The sequence below is a fragment of the Ictidomys tridecemlineatus genome, chromosome Y (genome assembly GCF_052094955.1).
Source record: "Ictidomys tridecemlineatus isolate mIctTri1 chromosome Y, mIctTri1.hap1, whole genome shotgun sequence".
NCBI classification, from domain to species: Eukaryota; Metazoa; Chordata; class Mammalia; order Rodentia; family Sciuridae; genus Ictidomys; species Ictidomys tridecemlineatus.
The window spans coordinates 18,499,785-18,510,891 of record NC_135494.1 but is presented as its reverse complement, the minus strand read 5'-3'; the positions used below and the strand labels follow the sequence as shown (position 1 = coordinate 18,510,891).

General features: G+C 41.4%; 1 long non-coding RNA gene across 1 annotated transcript in view; it reads right to left on the bottom strand.

The window, feature by feature from the left end:
- Window positions 1-11,093, bottom strand: part of LOC144372081 (uncharacterized) — an 11,928-nt gene extending 835 nt beyond the window's left edge. The window contains exons 1-3 of the long non-coding RNA XR_013432131.1: window positions 10,965-11,093; window positions 9,315-9,421; window positions 1-3,616 (exon numbers count right to left, since the gene is read on the bottom strand). The exon at window positions 1-3,616 is cut by the window's left edge and continues 835 nt beyond it. This is a non-coding gene — a long non-coding RNA (uncharacterized LOC144372081). The remainder of the gene's footprint in view (window positions 3,617-9,314; window positions 9,422-10,964) is intronic.
- Between the last annotated feature and the right edge of the window lie 14 nt (window positions 11,094-11,107).

The window sequence follows — 11,107 nt, the reverse complement described above, 5'->3', positions numbered from 1 at the left end:
TCTTGAATTCCAGCAATCCTCCTGCCTCAGTGTGTGGGACTACAGGTGCATGCCATTGTGCCTAACTCTAGAGCAACTCTTTGAATTTGGTAAAACTGAGAAAACACACTAGTATAACTCAGAACTCAACATACATCAATTCTTCACCCCAGAGAAAAACCCTTGGAGCTGAAGGAATGTGAGGAAAATTCCTTTCAGATTTGAAATCCACCACATGAGCTGAAAGGAAGCTGAAAATGGCCTGCCCGGTGCCTTCTACCTGCGGAGGCCAGTGTTTAACTGTGCCTGTCCTTGGTCACCACATCCTGTGTATCACGGGGAGGGGTGTCACAGGTGCCAGAGTGACAAGGCTGAGCAGGTGGACAGCCATCAGTGACCTAGCCCAGCCATGATTAGGCTAAGGAGATGGATCTTTAGATAGCATTGCCCTGCAGACCTTCCTGGGCTGGCCTCCTCCCGTGGGTTCAGCTGTAGTTTGGGGATGAGACTGAAGGCCCTTGACATAGGACACCCTTTGTCCTTGTTTCTCTGTAGCACATTACCTTCTCTGTGAGGCCACAAGTAGTCTGTATCTGAGCAAGAAGCAATTCCCATTGCAACTGCATGCTACTAGATTTGGAATTTTTGGAATGAAATCTTCTTTTAAGATGAAAACCACTAAAATATGGCTGTCATAAAAAATAAAAACCTCAAAAACATTATTCTAAATGAAAGACGGCAGATATCAGAGTCCATATTATATGGTTTTATCCTTAGAAAATGTCCAGAAAAGGACATTTTTCAGAGACAAATGAGATTTAGTGGTGTCCTGAGAATGGCAAATGAGAGTGACCACAATGTTATGGGGACGGGGGGGGGTTCTAAAACTGAATTACGGAGATGATTCAATGTTTTGGTAAATTACTAAATCTCTAAAGTGTGGAGAGCCACAATGAATGACCACACCTTCCAGAGGTTCTCTGGTCTTGTGATAACCATTTAAGTAATTTTCTGTTCATCATCTCACCACTCTTATCAGTTGCTGAAGGTCATGTCTCATGCTTCCACTGAGAAGGGAGCTTCCAGTGGGTTCTCACCAGTTGGGAGTTACTTTGAAAAAAGAATTTGACTTTCTCATGTTTTCTCAGTGCACCTGGCTGATTTCATATTTTTGTACTAGTTGAAAAGCTTTCCTTCTAGAAAACTGCCAATTAAACATTTTCTTAGAAAAATGTAATGGTGCCTCCTGTTTTTCAAATTCAGAAATAGATTAGCATAGTTTTATCTTTAGGATAGTGTGGTGTGTTTTTGTGTGTGTGTAATAGAAATTGAGTGCTTTTAGATTTTGCACTGTAATAGTTTCTGATGCCAACTGCTCAGAATTGGGATAAACTTCATGGGTTAAAAACATGGTAGTTTACAAGGCTGACCTCACAGATTGAGGAGTCCCCAGACCACCTTCACTTCTGAGAGCTGGCTACAAATTCAGGGGTCCCCACTACCCCTGTATGTTAGATAACTCACTAGAATGATTCTCAGAACTCAGGACAAAGGGCTATGTTTTTGTTGCTTGTTTTTGGTATCAGGGATTGAACCCAGGTGTGCTTAACCACTGAGTCACATCCCCAACCCAACCCTTTTTTATTTTTCATCAGAGACAGGATCTCTCTAAGCTGCTTAGGGCCTTTCTAAGATGCTGAGTCTGCCTTTGAACTTGAGAACCTCCTTCCTCAGCCTCTGGAGTCACTGGATCATGGATATGCACCACCATACAATATTACATTGTCATCATAAATTTAATGATAGCTAAAAGAGACCCAGTAGAACCAGACTAAGGAAGAGATGTAGATTGGGCAAGGTCTAGGAACTTCCAAATGCAAAGCTCCTGTCATTTCCCAGGAGCACATTAGGCTACCTGCACACTTATGTGTGACAATACACAGAGTACTGCCAACCAGGGAGGCTCACCTGAGCATCAGGGTCCAGGGTTTTAATTGGACTTTCATTACACAGATATAGTGGATTCTATCCTTGACCCCTCAGTTGAACCCAGTCATCAGCCCCCTTCCTTTCCCTAGAGGATGGACTGATACGACATGGCTCAAAGCCCCAACCCTCGAATCATTTGGTTGGTAATTCTGGCAAGGCCAGGCTGCCACTCTGCATATCATGCATGGTCCAAGGGCTCTCTTGTTGCTCAGGAAATTCCAAGGAACCAGCAACAAGGATCAGCCAAATACTTTATTACATAGCACCCACCTTAAAACAAATCAGTCAAAAATCCTTCTTCACTTATTATTCAATTAAACATGTACCGCAGTCTGTCTGGGCCAAATAACTGGGAGGTGACAAGCATCTTGAAGGTTGAAGCGGGAACTGCTTCATTTCTGGAAAACTCAGCAGGAACTGAGCTGGAACTCAAGGTAGTGGGCACCCAAGGTAGTAAGAGCCGCTTTATTGCAGAACAGCAGAGGTATACATACCTAACTGATTACACACAGCTCGACTCAATTAGCATTATCTAGATACAACAGTCAGCCAATAAGGAATCCCCACCAACTTAATGGCTCCGTGGCGTTGTCTTACAAACCACTCCTCCTGGCAAACTGCCAGGCGCCATCTTGATTTGCGGTCCCCAACAAACATGTAACAAACATGAAGATTACAGACATTCCTCAATAAACAACTGCAGTGTATCACTCCTGCTTATAGACTCCCTGTTGAGGAGACTGGAAACCAAAGTCTTTGTCTAACACAGCAGGAGTGAGCTCAGCTACAATTACTAAGGAAGAAGAGGGGGACAGGAATCTGTGCCAAATACTCCAAGACATTTGGAGGTCCCCTCAATGACCTTCTCTGGGACTTGGTTTTCTTCTCTAGAAGAGGAAGGGCTTTGCCCATGTGGAAATAAAGGCCTTTCAAATAAGAGCAGTCAGAGATGATTCAGAGGTTCCTATAACCAAGTCATTAGCCACCTCTATCTGCAGCAGACATGCAAATGCATGCAGGGAGTGAGACACCTTTACAATGGAAAAAAAAATAAAAGGAAGCTCAGGTGTGCCCCAGGTTGAGAGCTGTTGACGTGGAAAACTGGGCTGACCTAGCTGGGAGCAGGACTTCTCATGTGGCTGCTTCAGGGAGATATGTGACTTTCCATGGTTGGTCCTGAGTTGGTAGTGGGGGCAAAAGAGAGAGGAGCTGCAGTGATTGACCAAGTTCAGGCCATGTCTGAGATGACTGCTGCACACGTCACCTTCTGGCTTCCAGGATGGTTGCTGAAGAAGTGTGAGCCAGACCTGTGGCTCAGTGGTGTGGCCATCTTCCGCTTGTGTGCTTATGGATCCCCCTTCTGCTCATTCTCTTGCTGGAGAGAGGCTGGCCAATTCAGGGACCACTAGAGATGCTATCTTCACCACGTGGGGAATGTTCCATTGTTCATGTACACCGTAGCCCATGATCTTGTTATATCATCTTCATAATATCTGATAAGAAATGGTAGCCGTGCAGAAGAATGGAGCAAATTGTTCTCTTTAATGTGACGTCTAGCCTGTTCATTGATCCAAATTCAGAAAGAAGCGCAGATGCCACCACGTCAAGCCAATGAGAAATCCAGAGCAATGCAGCAGCCCATCACTTCCTGTGCCAACGCACAGACACAGATCTGTATCCCAGGGAGAGCTGCTGTCAATTACTTATTCCAGAGTTAGTGATAGTTTTGTTAGTGGTTCCTTGGAAGGTCCTTTGCAAGGAGATTCGACCTTTCCCCTGTGACTCTTAATAGACAAAATCTTGTGGTTTAATGTAACAAAGAGGATCTTTAGGAAGATGCTGTGAGAAGGATCTAGACCCAAGTCCTTTGCAGTACTTTTCCATGCCTGAGAATAGCAGTGTAGATTTATCATTGGAGGCAAAACCCATAAGTAAGTGGGCCTTACTGTACCAGTTCTCAGGGGAAGAATTGATGTGTCCCAAATGAGTGAATCTTATGGCCATAAGGAATTCTGTGAGTAAAACCTTTAGCTAGGAGTTCAAGGGTTTCTGAAAAATTTGCTCATTTTAATTTAAGAATAATGTTGGTTCTTTCAAGCTTTCTGGGAGATTCTGTATGATAAAAACAGTGTCATTTTTAAACATGGGGTAATGCCTTATGGAGTTCTAATGATTCCTGTAAAATATGTGCCTTGATCACTTGATATGAAAGTTAGGAGCCTCAGGTTGGGGGAAAAAACCGAGCAGCTGCTAGTGGTTGTAAGGACTGTGCATGTTTAGCAAGGAAATGCTTCAGCTCATCCTGAAAACAGATATACATTGATGCATACATATTCCAACTCTTTAAGAATGGAAGCTGGGTAAGACCCACCTGAAGGTGTGCAGGGTGGCCCCGGAGGCTTTGGCTCCTGGCCATGCCCCACCTTTACAGGATTTCCAGAATTATGCTGACATGTGATCCATAACCTGAAAATAATCTGTTAAAAAGCTCCCTTTTAAAAGTTCCTTCTCCAATACTAATTTAAGATAGTGACCAAGTTGTCTGTATTATGATGGGCAACTACATGGAGAAATTTAGATAATATCCATCTGAAATAATCTGATACCAGAAAGCAGCCATTTTGGGAGCACTAGAGATTATCCAAGTGAAGGTTATAATTTTTAATATTATTCTTTTTTCAGAACCAGGGTCTTCACGTTGAGAATGTGTAATACTCTCTTTGAATCACTCTAGATTTACTCTTTGGGGTCCATTTAGGAGCATAACTTTGGCTGAGGCTGCTACTTTGGCATAACTGCTTGCTAGAGCATTTCCTTTCACATCCATGGTGCCATTTCTCATTCTGACTTTACATGGGCCACAGCCCTGATGATAGCCGCTCCTCTAAGAAGGAAGGAAGCTGCATCTACATGTTCCTTAATTTGTTCATTTTTATGGGGGTTCTAGCAGAGGTTAAGAAACCCTCCTTGTTTTCAAAGCATCCTAAAGTCACATGATGCTGCCACGAAAACCTACTCTCAGTGCACGTGAGTTGACAAACTCTGTGTACTAAATGCAGTACATTTTGCCATCTGGTCTGACATTCTCTCAGGTTGACTATATTCTAAAGAGAATTCAAATTAGTGATCACGTATTCTGCTTGATAACCTCCAGTTTCAGTTCTGAGAGAGGATTCATCAACAAATAATGAGACAGGTTTCTTAATTGGAACTTCTAATAAATCCAAGTGAGCTACAGAGATTCTGTGATTAAGGAAAGACAACTGTGAGTGTCCCCTTCTGTTAAAAGCTCGAGAATGCCAGGATCCAGAGCAAGAGAGTGGTAAAAAGAAATGTGAGAGGGAGAGAACAACACATGTCCTAAGAGGCTAATTAGCTAGCTGAATGTGAAAACCTCTTTGTTCACAGATGACATGATTTTGTACACAGAAAGTCCTAAGCATCCACTAAAACCTATTAGAATACAAGAGTCCCACAACATTGCTAGAAACAAGATCAATATACAAAAATCACTACTACTTCTGTACATGCACAACAGGAAATCCAAAAATGAAATTGAGAAAACAATTCCATGTATAATGTCACCAAAAAGAACAAAATACTTAGGAATAAAATAAAAAAGGAAGTGCAATATTTATATTCTGAAAGCTAAACACACTGGTTGAAAGAAATTAAAGAAGTTATAAAAAAGAAGGGGAAAAACATCCCATGTTCATGGTCAGAAGACATGATATTGTCAAGATGTCTGATCTATACAGTAAAGCACTCTCTATCAGAATCCCAGCTGTATTATTTTTGGAAATTGACATGTTGATTCTAATATTTACATGGAATTGCTAGATATCAAGAATAGCCAAAATAACTTTTAAAAAGAGTAACACAGTAGAAAAACCCATACTTCACAACTTTGAAACCTATTACAAAGCAACAGCAGTTAAGATAGTGCGGTACAGATGTTGTAGATCAATGGAATAGAATCGAGAGCTCAGAAGTATACCTAGAGTCTATGGACGGCTAATTTTCAACAGGTGTGACAAGACCATTCAATAGGGAAAAAATAGTCTTTCCTTTCTTCTCCTTATCTTTTTCTTTCTTTTTTCCCTTCCCTTAACCAATGATGATGTAACACTTGGAGGGCCTATGCACAAGAATAAAGTTGGACCACATCTCTCCAATATGAACACAAAATAGATGAAAGACCTAAATATAAGAACTCTTAAAAGAAAACATGGATCAAATCTTCACGACCTCAGATTTGACAGTAAATTCTTAGACATGACACCAAATGCATAAGCAATGGCAATAAAATAGAAAAACGCAACTGAAACTCAAGTCTTTGTGCTTCAAAGGATACTTATTAAGAAATGGAAATAAAACCTACAGAATGGAAGAAAATAATTACAAATCATGTACCAATAAGGGGCTTATATCCAAAATATTCAAAGAACCAATAAAACTGGATAATAAAAGACAACCAGATTAAAACAGCAATGCTTGAACTCCAAAACTATTGGCGAGAAATCAGAATCCTAAGCACTGCTGGTAGGACTGTAAAATATTGCAGCCACTTTGAAAAACAGTCTGGCAGAGTTACCATGTGACCTAGCAATTCTGCTCTTAGGTACATATCTAAAAGAGCAAAAGCATGTTTACACAAAAGTTGTATATGCATGTTTATGGCAGAATTATTTATAATGGACAAAATGTAAAAGTAACCCAAATGTACATCAACTGATGAATGGATAAGATGTAGTATATTCAAGCAAACAGAATGTTACTCAGCCATAAAATGTAAGAAAGTACAGATACCTGTGACAACATGGGTAAACCGCAACAATGTTATACTAAGTGAAAGAAGCCAGCCACAATGGACCATGTGTGACTGCATTGATAGGAATTTTCTAGAAGAGGCAAATCTATAGAGATAGAAAGTAGACTAGCTATTGCTTCAGGCTGGGGTAGCAGATGGGGATCAGGGGAGTGGCAGAGAGTATGGGGGTTTCTCTTTGGAGTGATGAATGTGATCTAAAATTGACAGTGATGATGTTGCACAGCTCTGAGAATACACTAAAAATGGCTCCAGGACCATGTGGATGGCTGACCACACAATGACAGATGAGCTCAACAGCAGTTTAAAAAAGGAAGACACAGAATGTCCCACTGGGCAACATGGGGATGCATGTGGGTGCAGAGTGGACTAGCAGTGGCTGTGAGAGGCAGTTTTGTAGAAATGAAGATAAGGGGACCCCTGGCTCCTGGGGGAGGAAGTGACTAGCTTGTCTGAACACTTCTGCAAGCCGACTTCAACCTCACGCATCTTACAAAAAGAAAACAAAACAAAATAAAATTGATTACAGACTTAAGTATAAAGCCCCAAACTACAAAACTTTTATAAATTAACAGGAGACAAGCTTTAGACCATGAATTAGGGATATGGTTCTTAGACACGACACCAGAAGCACAATGCATGAAGGGAAATTAATAAACTGGACTATCAAAATAAAAACCTGTTGCTTGGTGAATGGCCAAGTGGCCTTGCTAAAAGAATGAAAGGACAAACTGTGGATTGTGAGAAAATATTCGCAAATTTTCTATTTGAAAATGGTATCACCTAGAATAAATAAAGAAATGAACAGTAACTGAACAGTAAAAGAAATCATCAGGGTTCGAGCTGTAGCTCAGTGGTTAAGCTCTTGCCTAGCATGTGTGTGGTCCTGAGTTCAATCCCCAGTACTGGGGGGAAAAAGAGAAAAACAAACAAACAAACAAATAATCCAACTAGAAAATGAGCAAAATATACAAACAGACATTTCACCAAAAAGGATATGCAGATAGATGGTTAAGAAAAGAACACACACACGGAAGGAGTTCAGTGTTATTAACTATTAGGGAAATATAAATTAAAGCCATAAGGAGATGTCACTATATACCTGCTAGAATAGCTTTTGAAATGGTGATAATACTACATGCTAGTGAGCATGCAGAGAGCATCTATCTCTTACACGTTGCTGATGGGAATATAAAATGCTAAGACCACTTTGAAAAAACAGTTTGGCAGGGTTTTTGTTTGTTGTTTGGTACCAGGGATTGAACCCATGGGTATTTAACCACTGAGTCATATCCCCAGCCCTTTTTTATATTTTATTTAGAGCTAGGATCTCACCGAGTTGCTTAGGGCCTTGCTAAGTTGCTGAGCTGGCTTTGAACTCATAATCGTCCTGCCTCAGCCTCCCAAGCCACTGGGATAACAGGCATGTGTCATGGCACCCAGCTGGCAGTTTCTTTAAAAACAGAGCATATACTGATCATACATCTAGGAATCTTAGAACTTGGCATATTCCAGAGAAATGAAATCGTATGCCCATGTAGAAATAGGTATGGGGTTGGTATACACTTCAGAGAATTGAAAGCAGGGACTCAAAGACATGCTCATACACCCATGTTCATGGCAGCATTATTCACAATAGACAAAAGGTGGAAATAACCCAATTGTCCCTTGACAAGTGACTATATAAACACCATAGGGATGGAGTTATATATATGCAACAGCTATATACATGACATATATATGGAGTTATACGTGTGTGCACACGCATGTGCATGCAAATGTTATTGATCTCTAAACGACGATTCTGCCAAATGCTACTAAAGTGAAATCAAGGAGAAAAAGGAGAAATACTGTGTGACTCTACTTGTATGAAGTACTCAGAGTAGGCATACTTCTTGAGACATAAAGGGGAATGGTAGGGCTGAGAGACAGGGAGGGGGAGTTAACATTTGGTAAGTACAATTTCAGTTTTTTAAAATGTAAAGAATTTTTCCCCCAGTGCTTGAATTGATTGAATCCAGGGGTGATCTACCACTGAGCCGTATCACTAGCTCTTTTTATTGTTTTTATTTCAAGATGGGGTCTCATTAAGTTGCTAAGGCTGGCCTTGAATTTGTGATGCTCCTGCCTTAGCTTCCTAAGCAGCTGGGATTACAGGTGTGCGCCACCACACCCAGCACAGAGGAAATGAATACTATGAACAGAAGGTGATTATGATAGCAAAACAATATGAATTTATTTAATGCCACTGTTCTGCACACTTAAAATGGTTAAGATGGTAAAGTTTACATGTATTTGCTACAATTGTTAAAGTTTAAATGTCTAAAATATGTACATGATTGTTTATGATAGCTTTGGTTGAAATAGCCCCAAACTGGGAACAAGCCAAATATGCTAGAAAGGGCAAATGGTTAAACAAATGGCAGTAATAATCAGTACTTAGTAATAAAAGTAAGAAACTATGAACCAACTTGAATAGACATCAACAGTCTAAAAGCCAACTCAAAACATCACTCACGGGGCTGGGGATGTGGCTCAAGCGGTAGCGCGCTCACCTGGCGTGTGTGCGGCCCCGGTTCGATCCTCAGCACCACATACAAACAAAGATGTTGTATCCGCCGAGAACTAAGAAAAAATAAATAAATATTAAAAAATTCTCTCTCTCTCTATCCCCCTCTCTCTCTCACTCTCTCTTTTTTTTAAAAAAAAATCACATACTATGTGACTCCATTTATTTTTTTTATTTTTTATTTTTGTATTTGTTTCAGTTTAATCTTTAATGAAATACATATTTTATTTCAATTTTTCTTCTCTACATTTGAATGGTATCTATAAATAAATTTTATTCATCTTATGTCAACACATGAGTTTCTTCTTTTGTGAGGATGGTAATAACTAAATGTTCTCAAGTTTACAAAATTATAGATATGAAAAATAGATTGGTGGTTGCCATCTTCCAGATGGTGGGAGGGTGGATGAATGTCTCTACAGCTGAAAGGAGGGATCTTTGTGGAGACAGAAGTTTTGTACATTGATTCTGGTGGTGGTTACCTAAGTCTACTTATGCTAAATTTGCATAGAACTCCACACACACACTTTCACAGGTGAGTCCATGCAAAACTGATTAATCTGAACAAACTCAGTGGGTTACATCAATGCCAACTTCCTGGTTTTCACATTATATTTCTGTAAAATATTACCATTTCAGGAAACTGGGTGAATGGTGCATGGGTATCTTTTTGTACTCATTTTGCAACTTCCTGTGAATGTATAATTATTTCAAATGTATAATTATTTAGGTATAAACAACATGCTAACCAAAATAAAAAACAAACTTGCTAGTGACCTTACAGCATTTGAAGGCTTGACCACAACACAGACCAGAAAGTTGCCACCGATCTGACCTGGGCTTTCCATACTGAACTGGCTTTTGTCTCACTTAGACACAAAGGTCAGCAGTGCACAACAACTGTGTCACTTTTTTTTTAATATTTATTTTTTAGTTGTGGTTGGGCACAATACCTTTGTTTTATTTATTCATTTTTACGTGGTGCTGAAGATCGAACCCAGGGCCTTGCATGTGCTCTACCGCTGAGCCACAACCCCAACCCAACTATGTCGGTCTTGGTCGGCTCTGCCCCGATTTTTACTTTTCTGTATATCTAAACATTCTAACCCTGATCCGATCGATCCTTAAAGACTATCTGAGCAGGAGTCCGTTTCTCACAACACATTCCTGCCGTCCTTTGTGGCAGGTTTGTGCATCATTTGTGCAAGAACAGACTGCATAAAACGGAGCCTGAGATGAACGGGAAAACCTTGGGATATGCGCGTGTGACGACCACACGTTGGAATCAGAATAAATGCAGAAATGCCTGTGAAACTCGAGCAAAGTACTTCATCTCCAAAACTCCAGGGCTTTCCTGGAGCGGGTTTCAATCTCTCCACCCTGTCTTATCCACCCTGTGGATCCTCCCTACACTTCGTGGGTCTCGGCCATGGGTACCTTGGAGAGCTCGCTGGGCCAGCCGGACCTAACGGGCGCTCACAAGCGGCCGCCTCCAACTGGCCTACCCGCATCCCGGGCTGGCCCCGCCCCAGCCCCGCCCCCGGGCCCTAGCGCGAGGACCCCGCGGAGCTGTCCGCGGCTACGCCTGACCCAACCTACCCTGTGGCCCATCCGGATAATCCTTCTAACCCGATATGGGCTACAGCGTGGTCCTCGGGTCTCACACCTCCAGCCGAGGGCTGGGGCCCGCGGTTTGACGAGGAGCCTCTCGGCAGGCGAAGGACCGGCTGCCACGGAGGGAG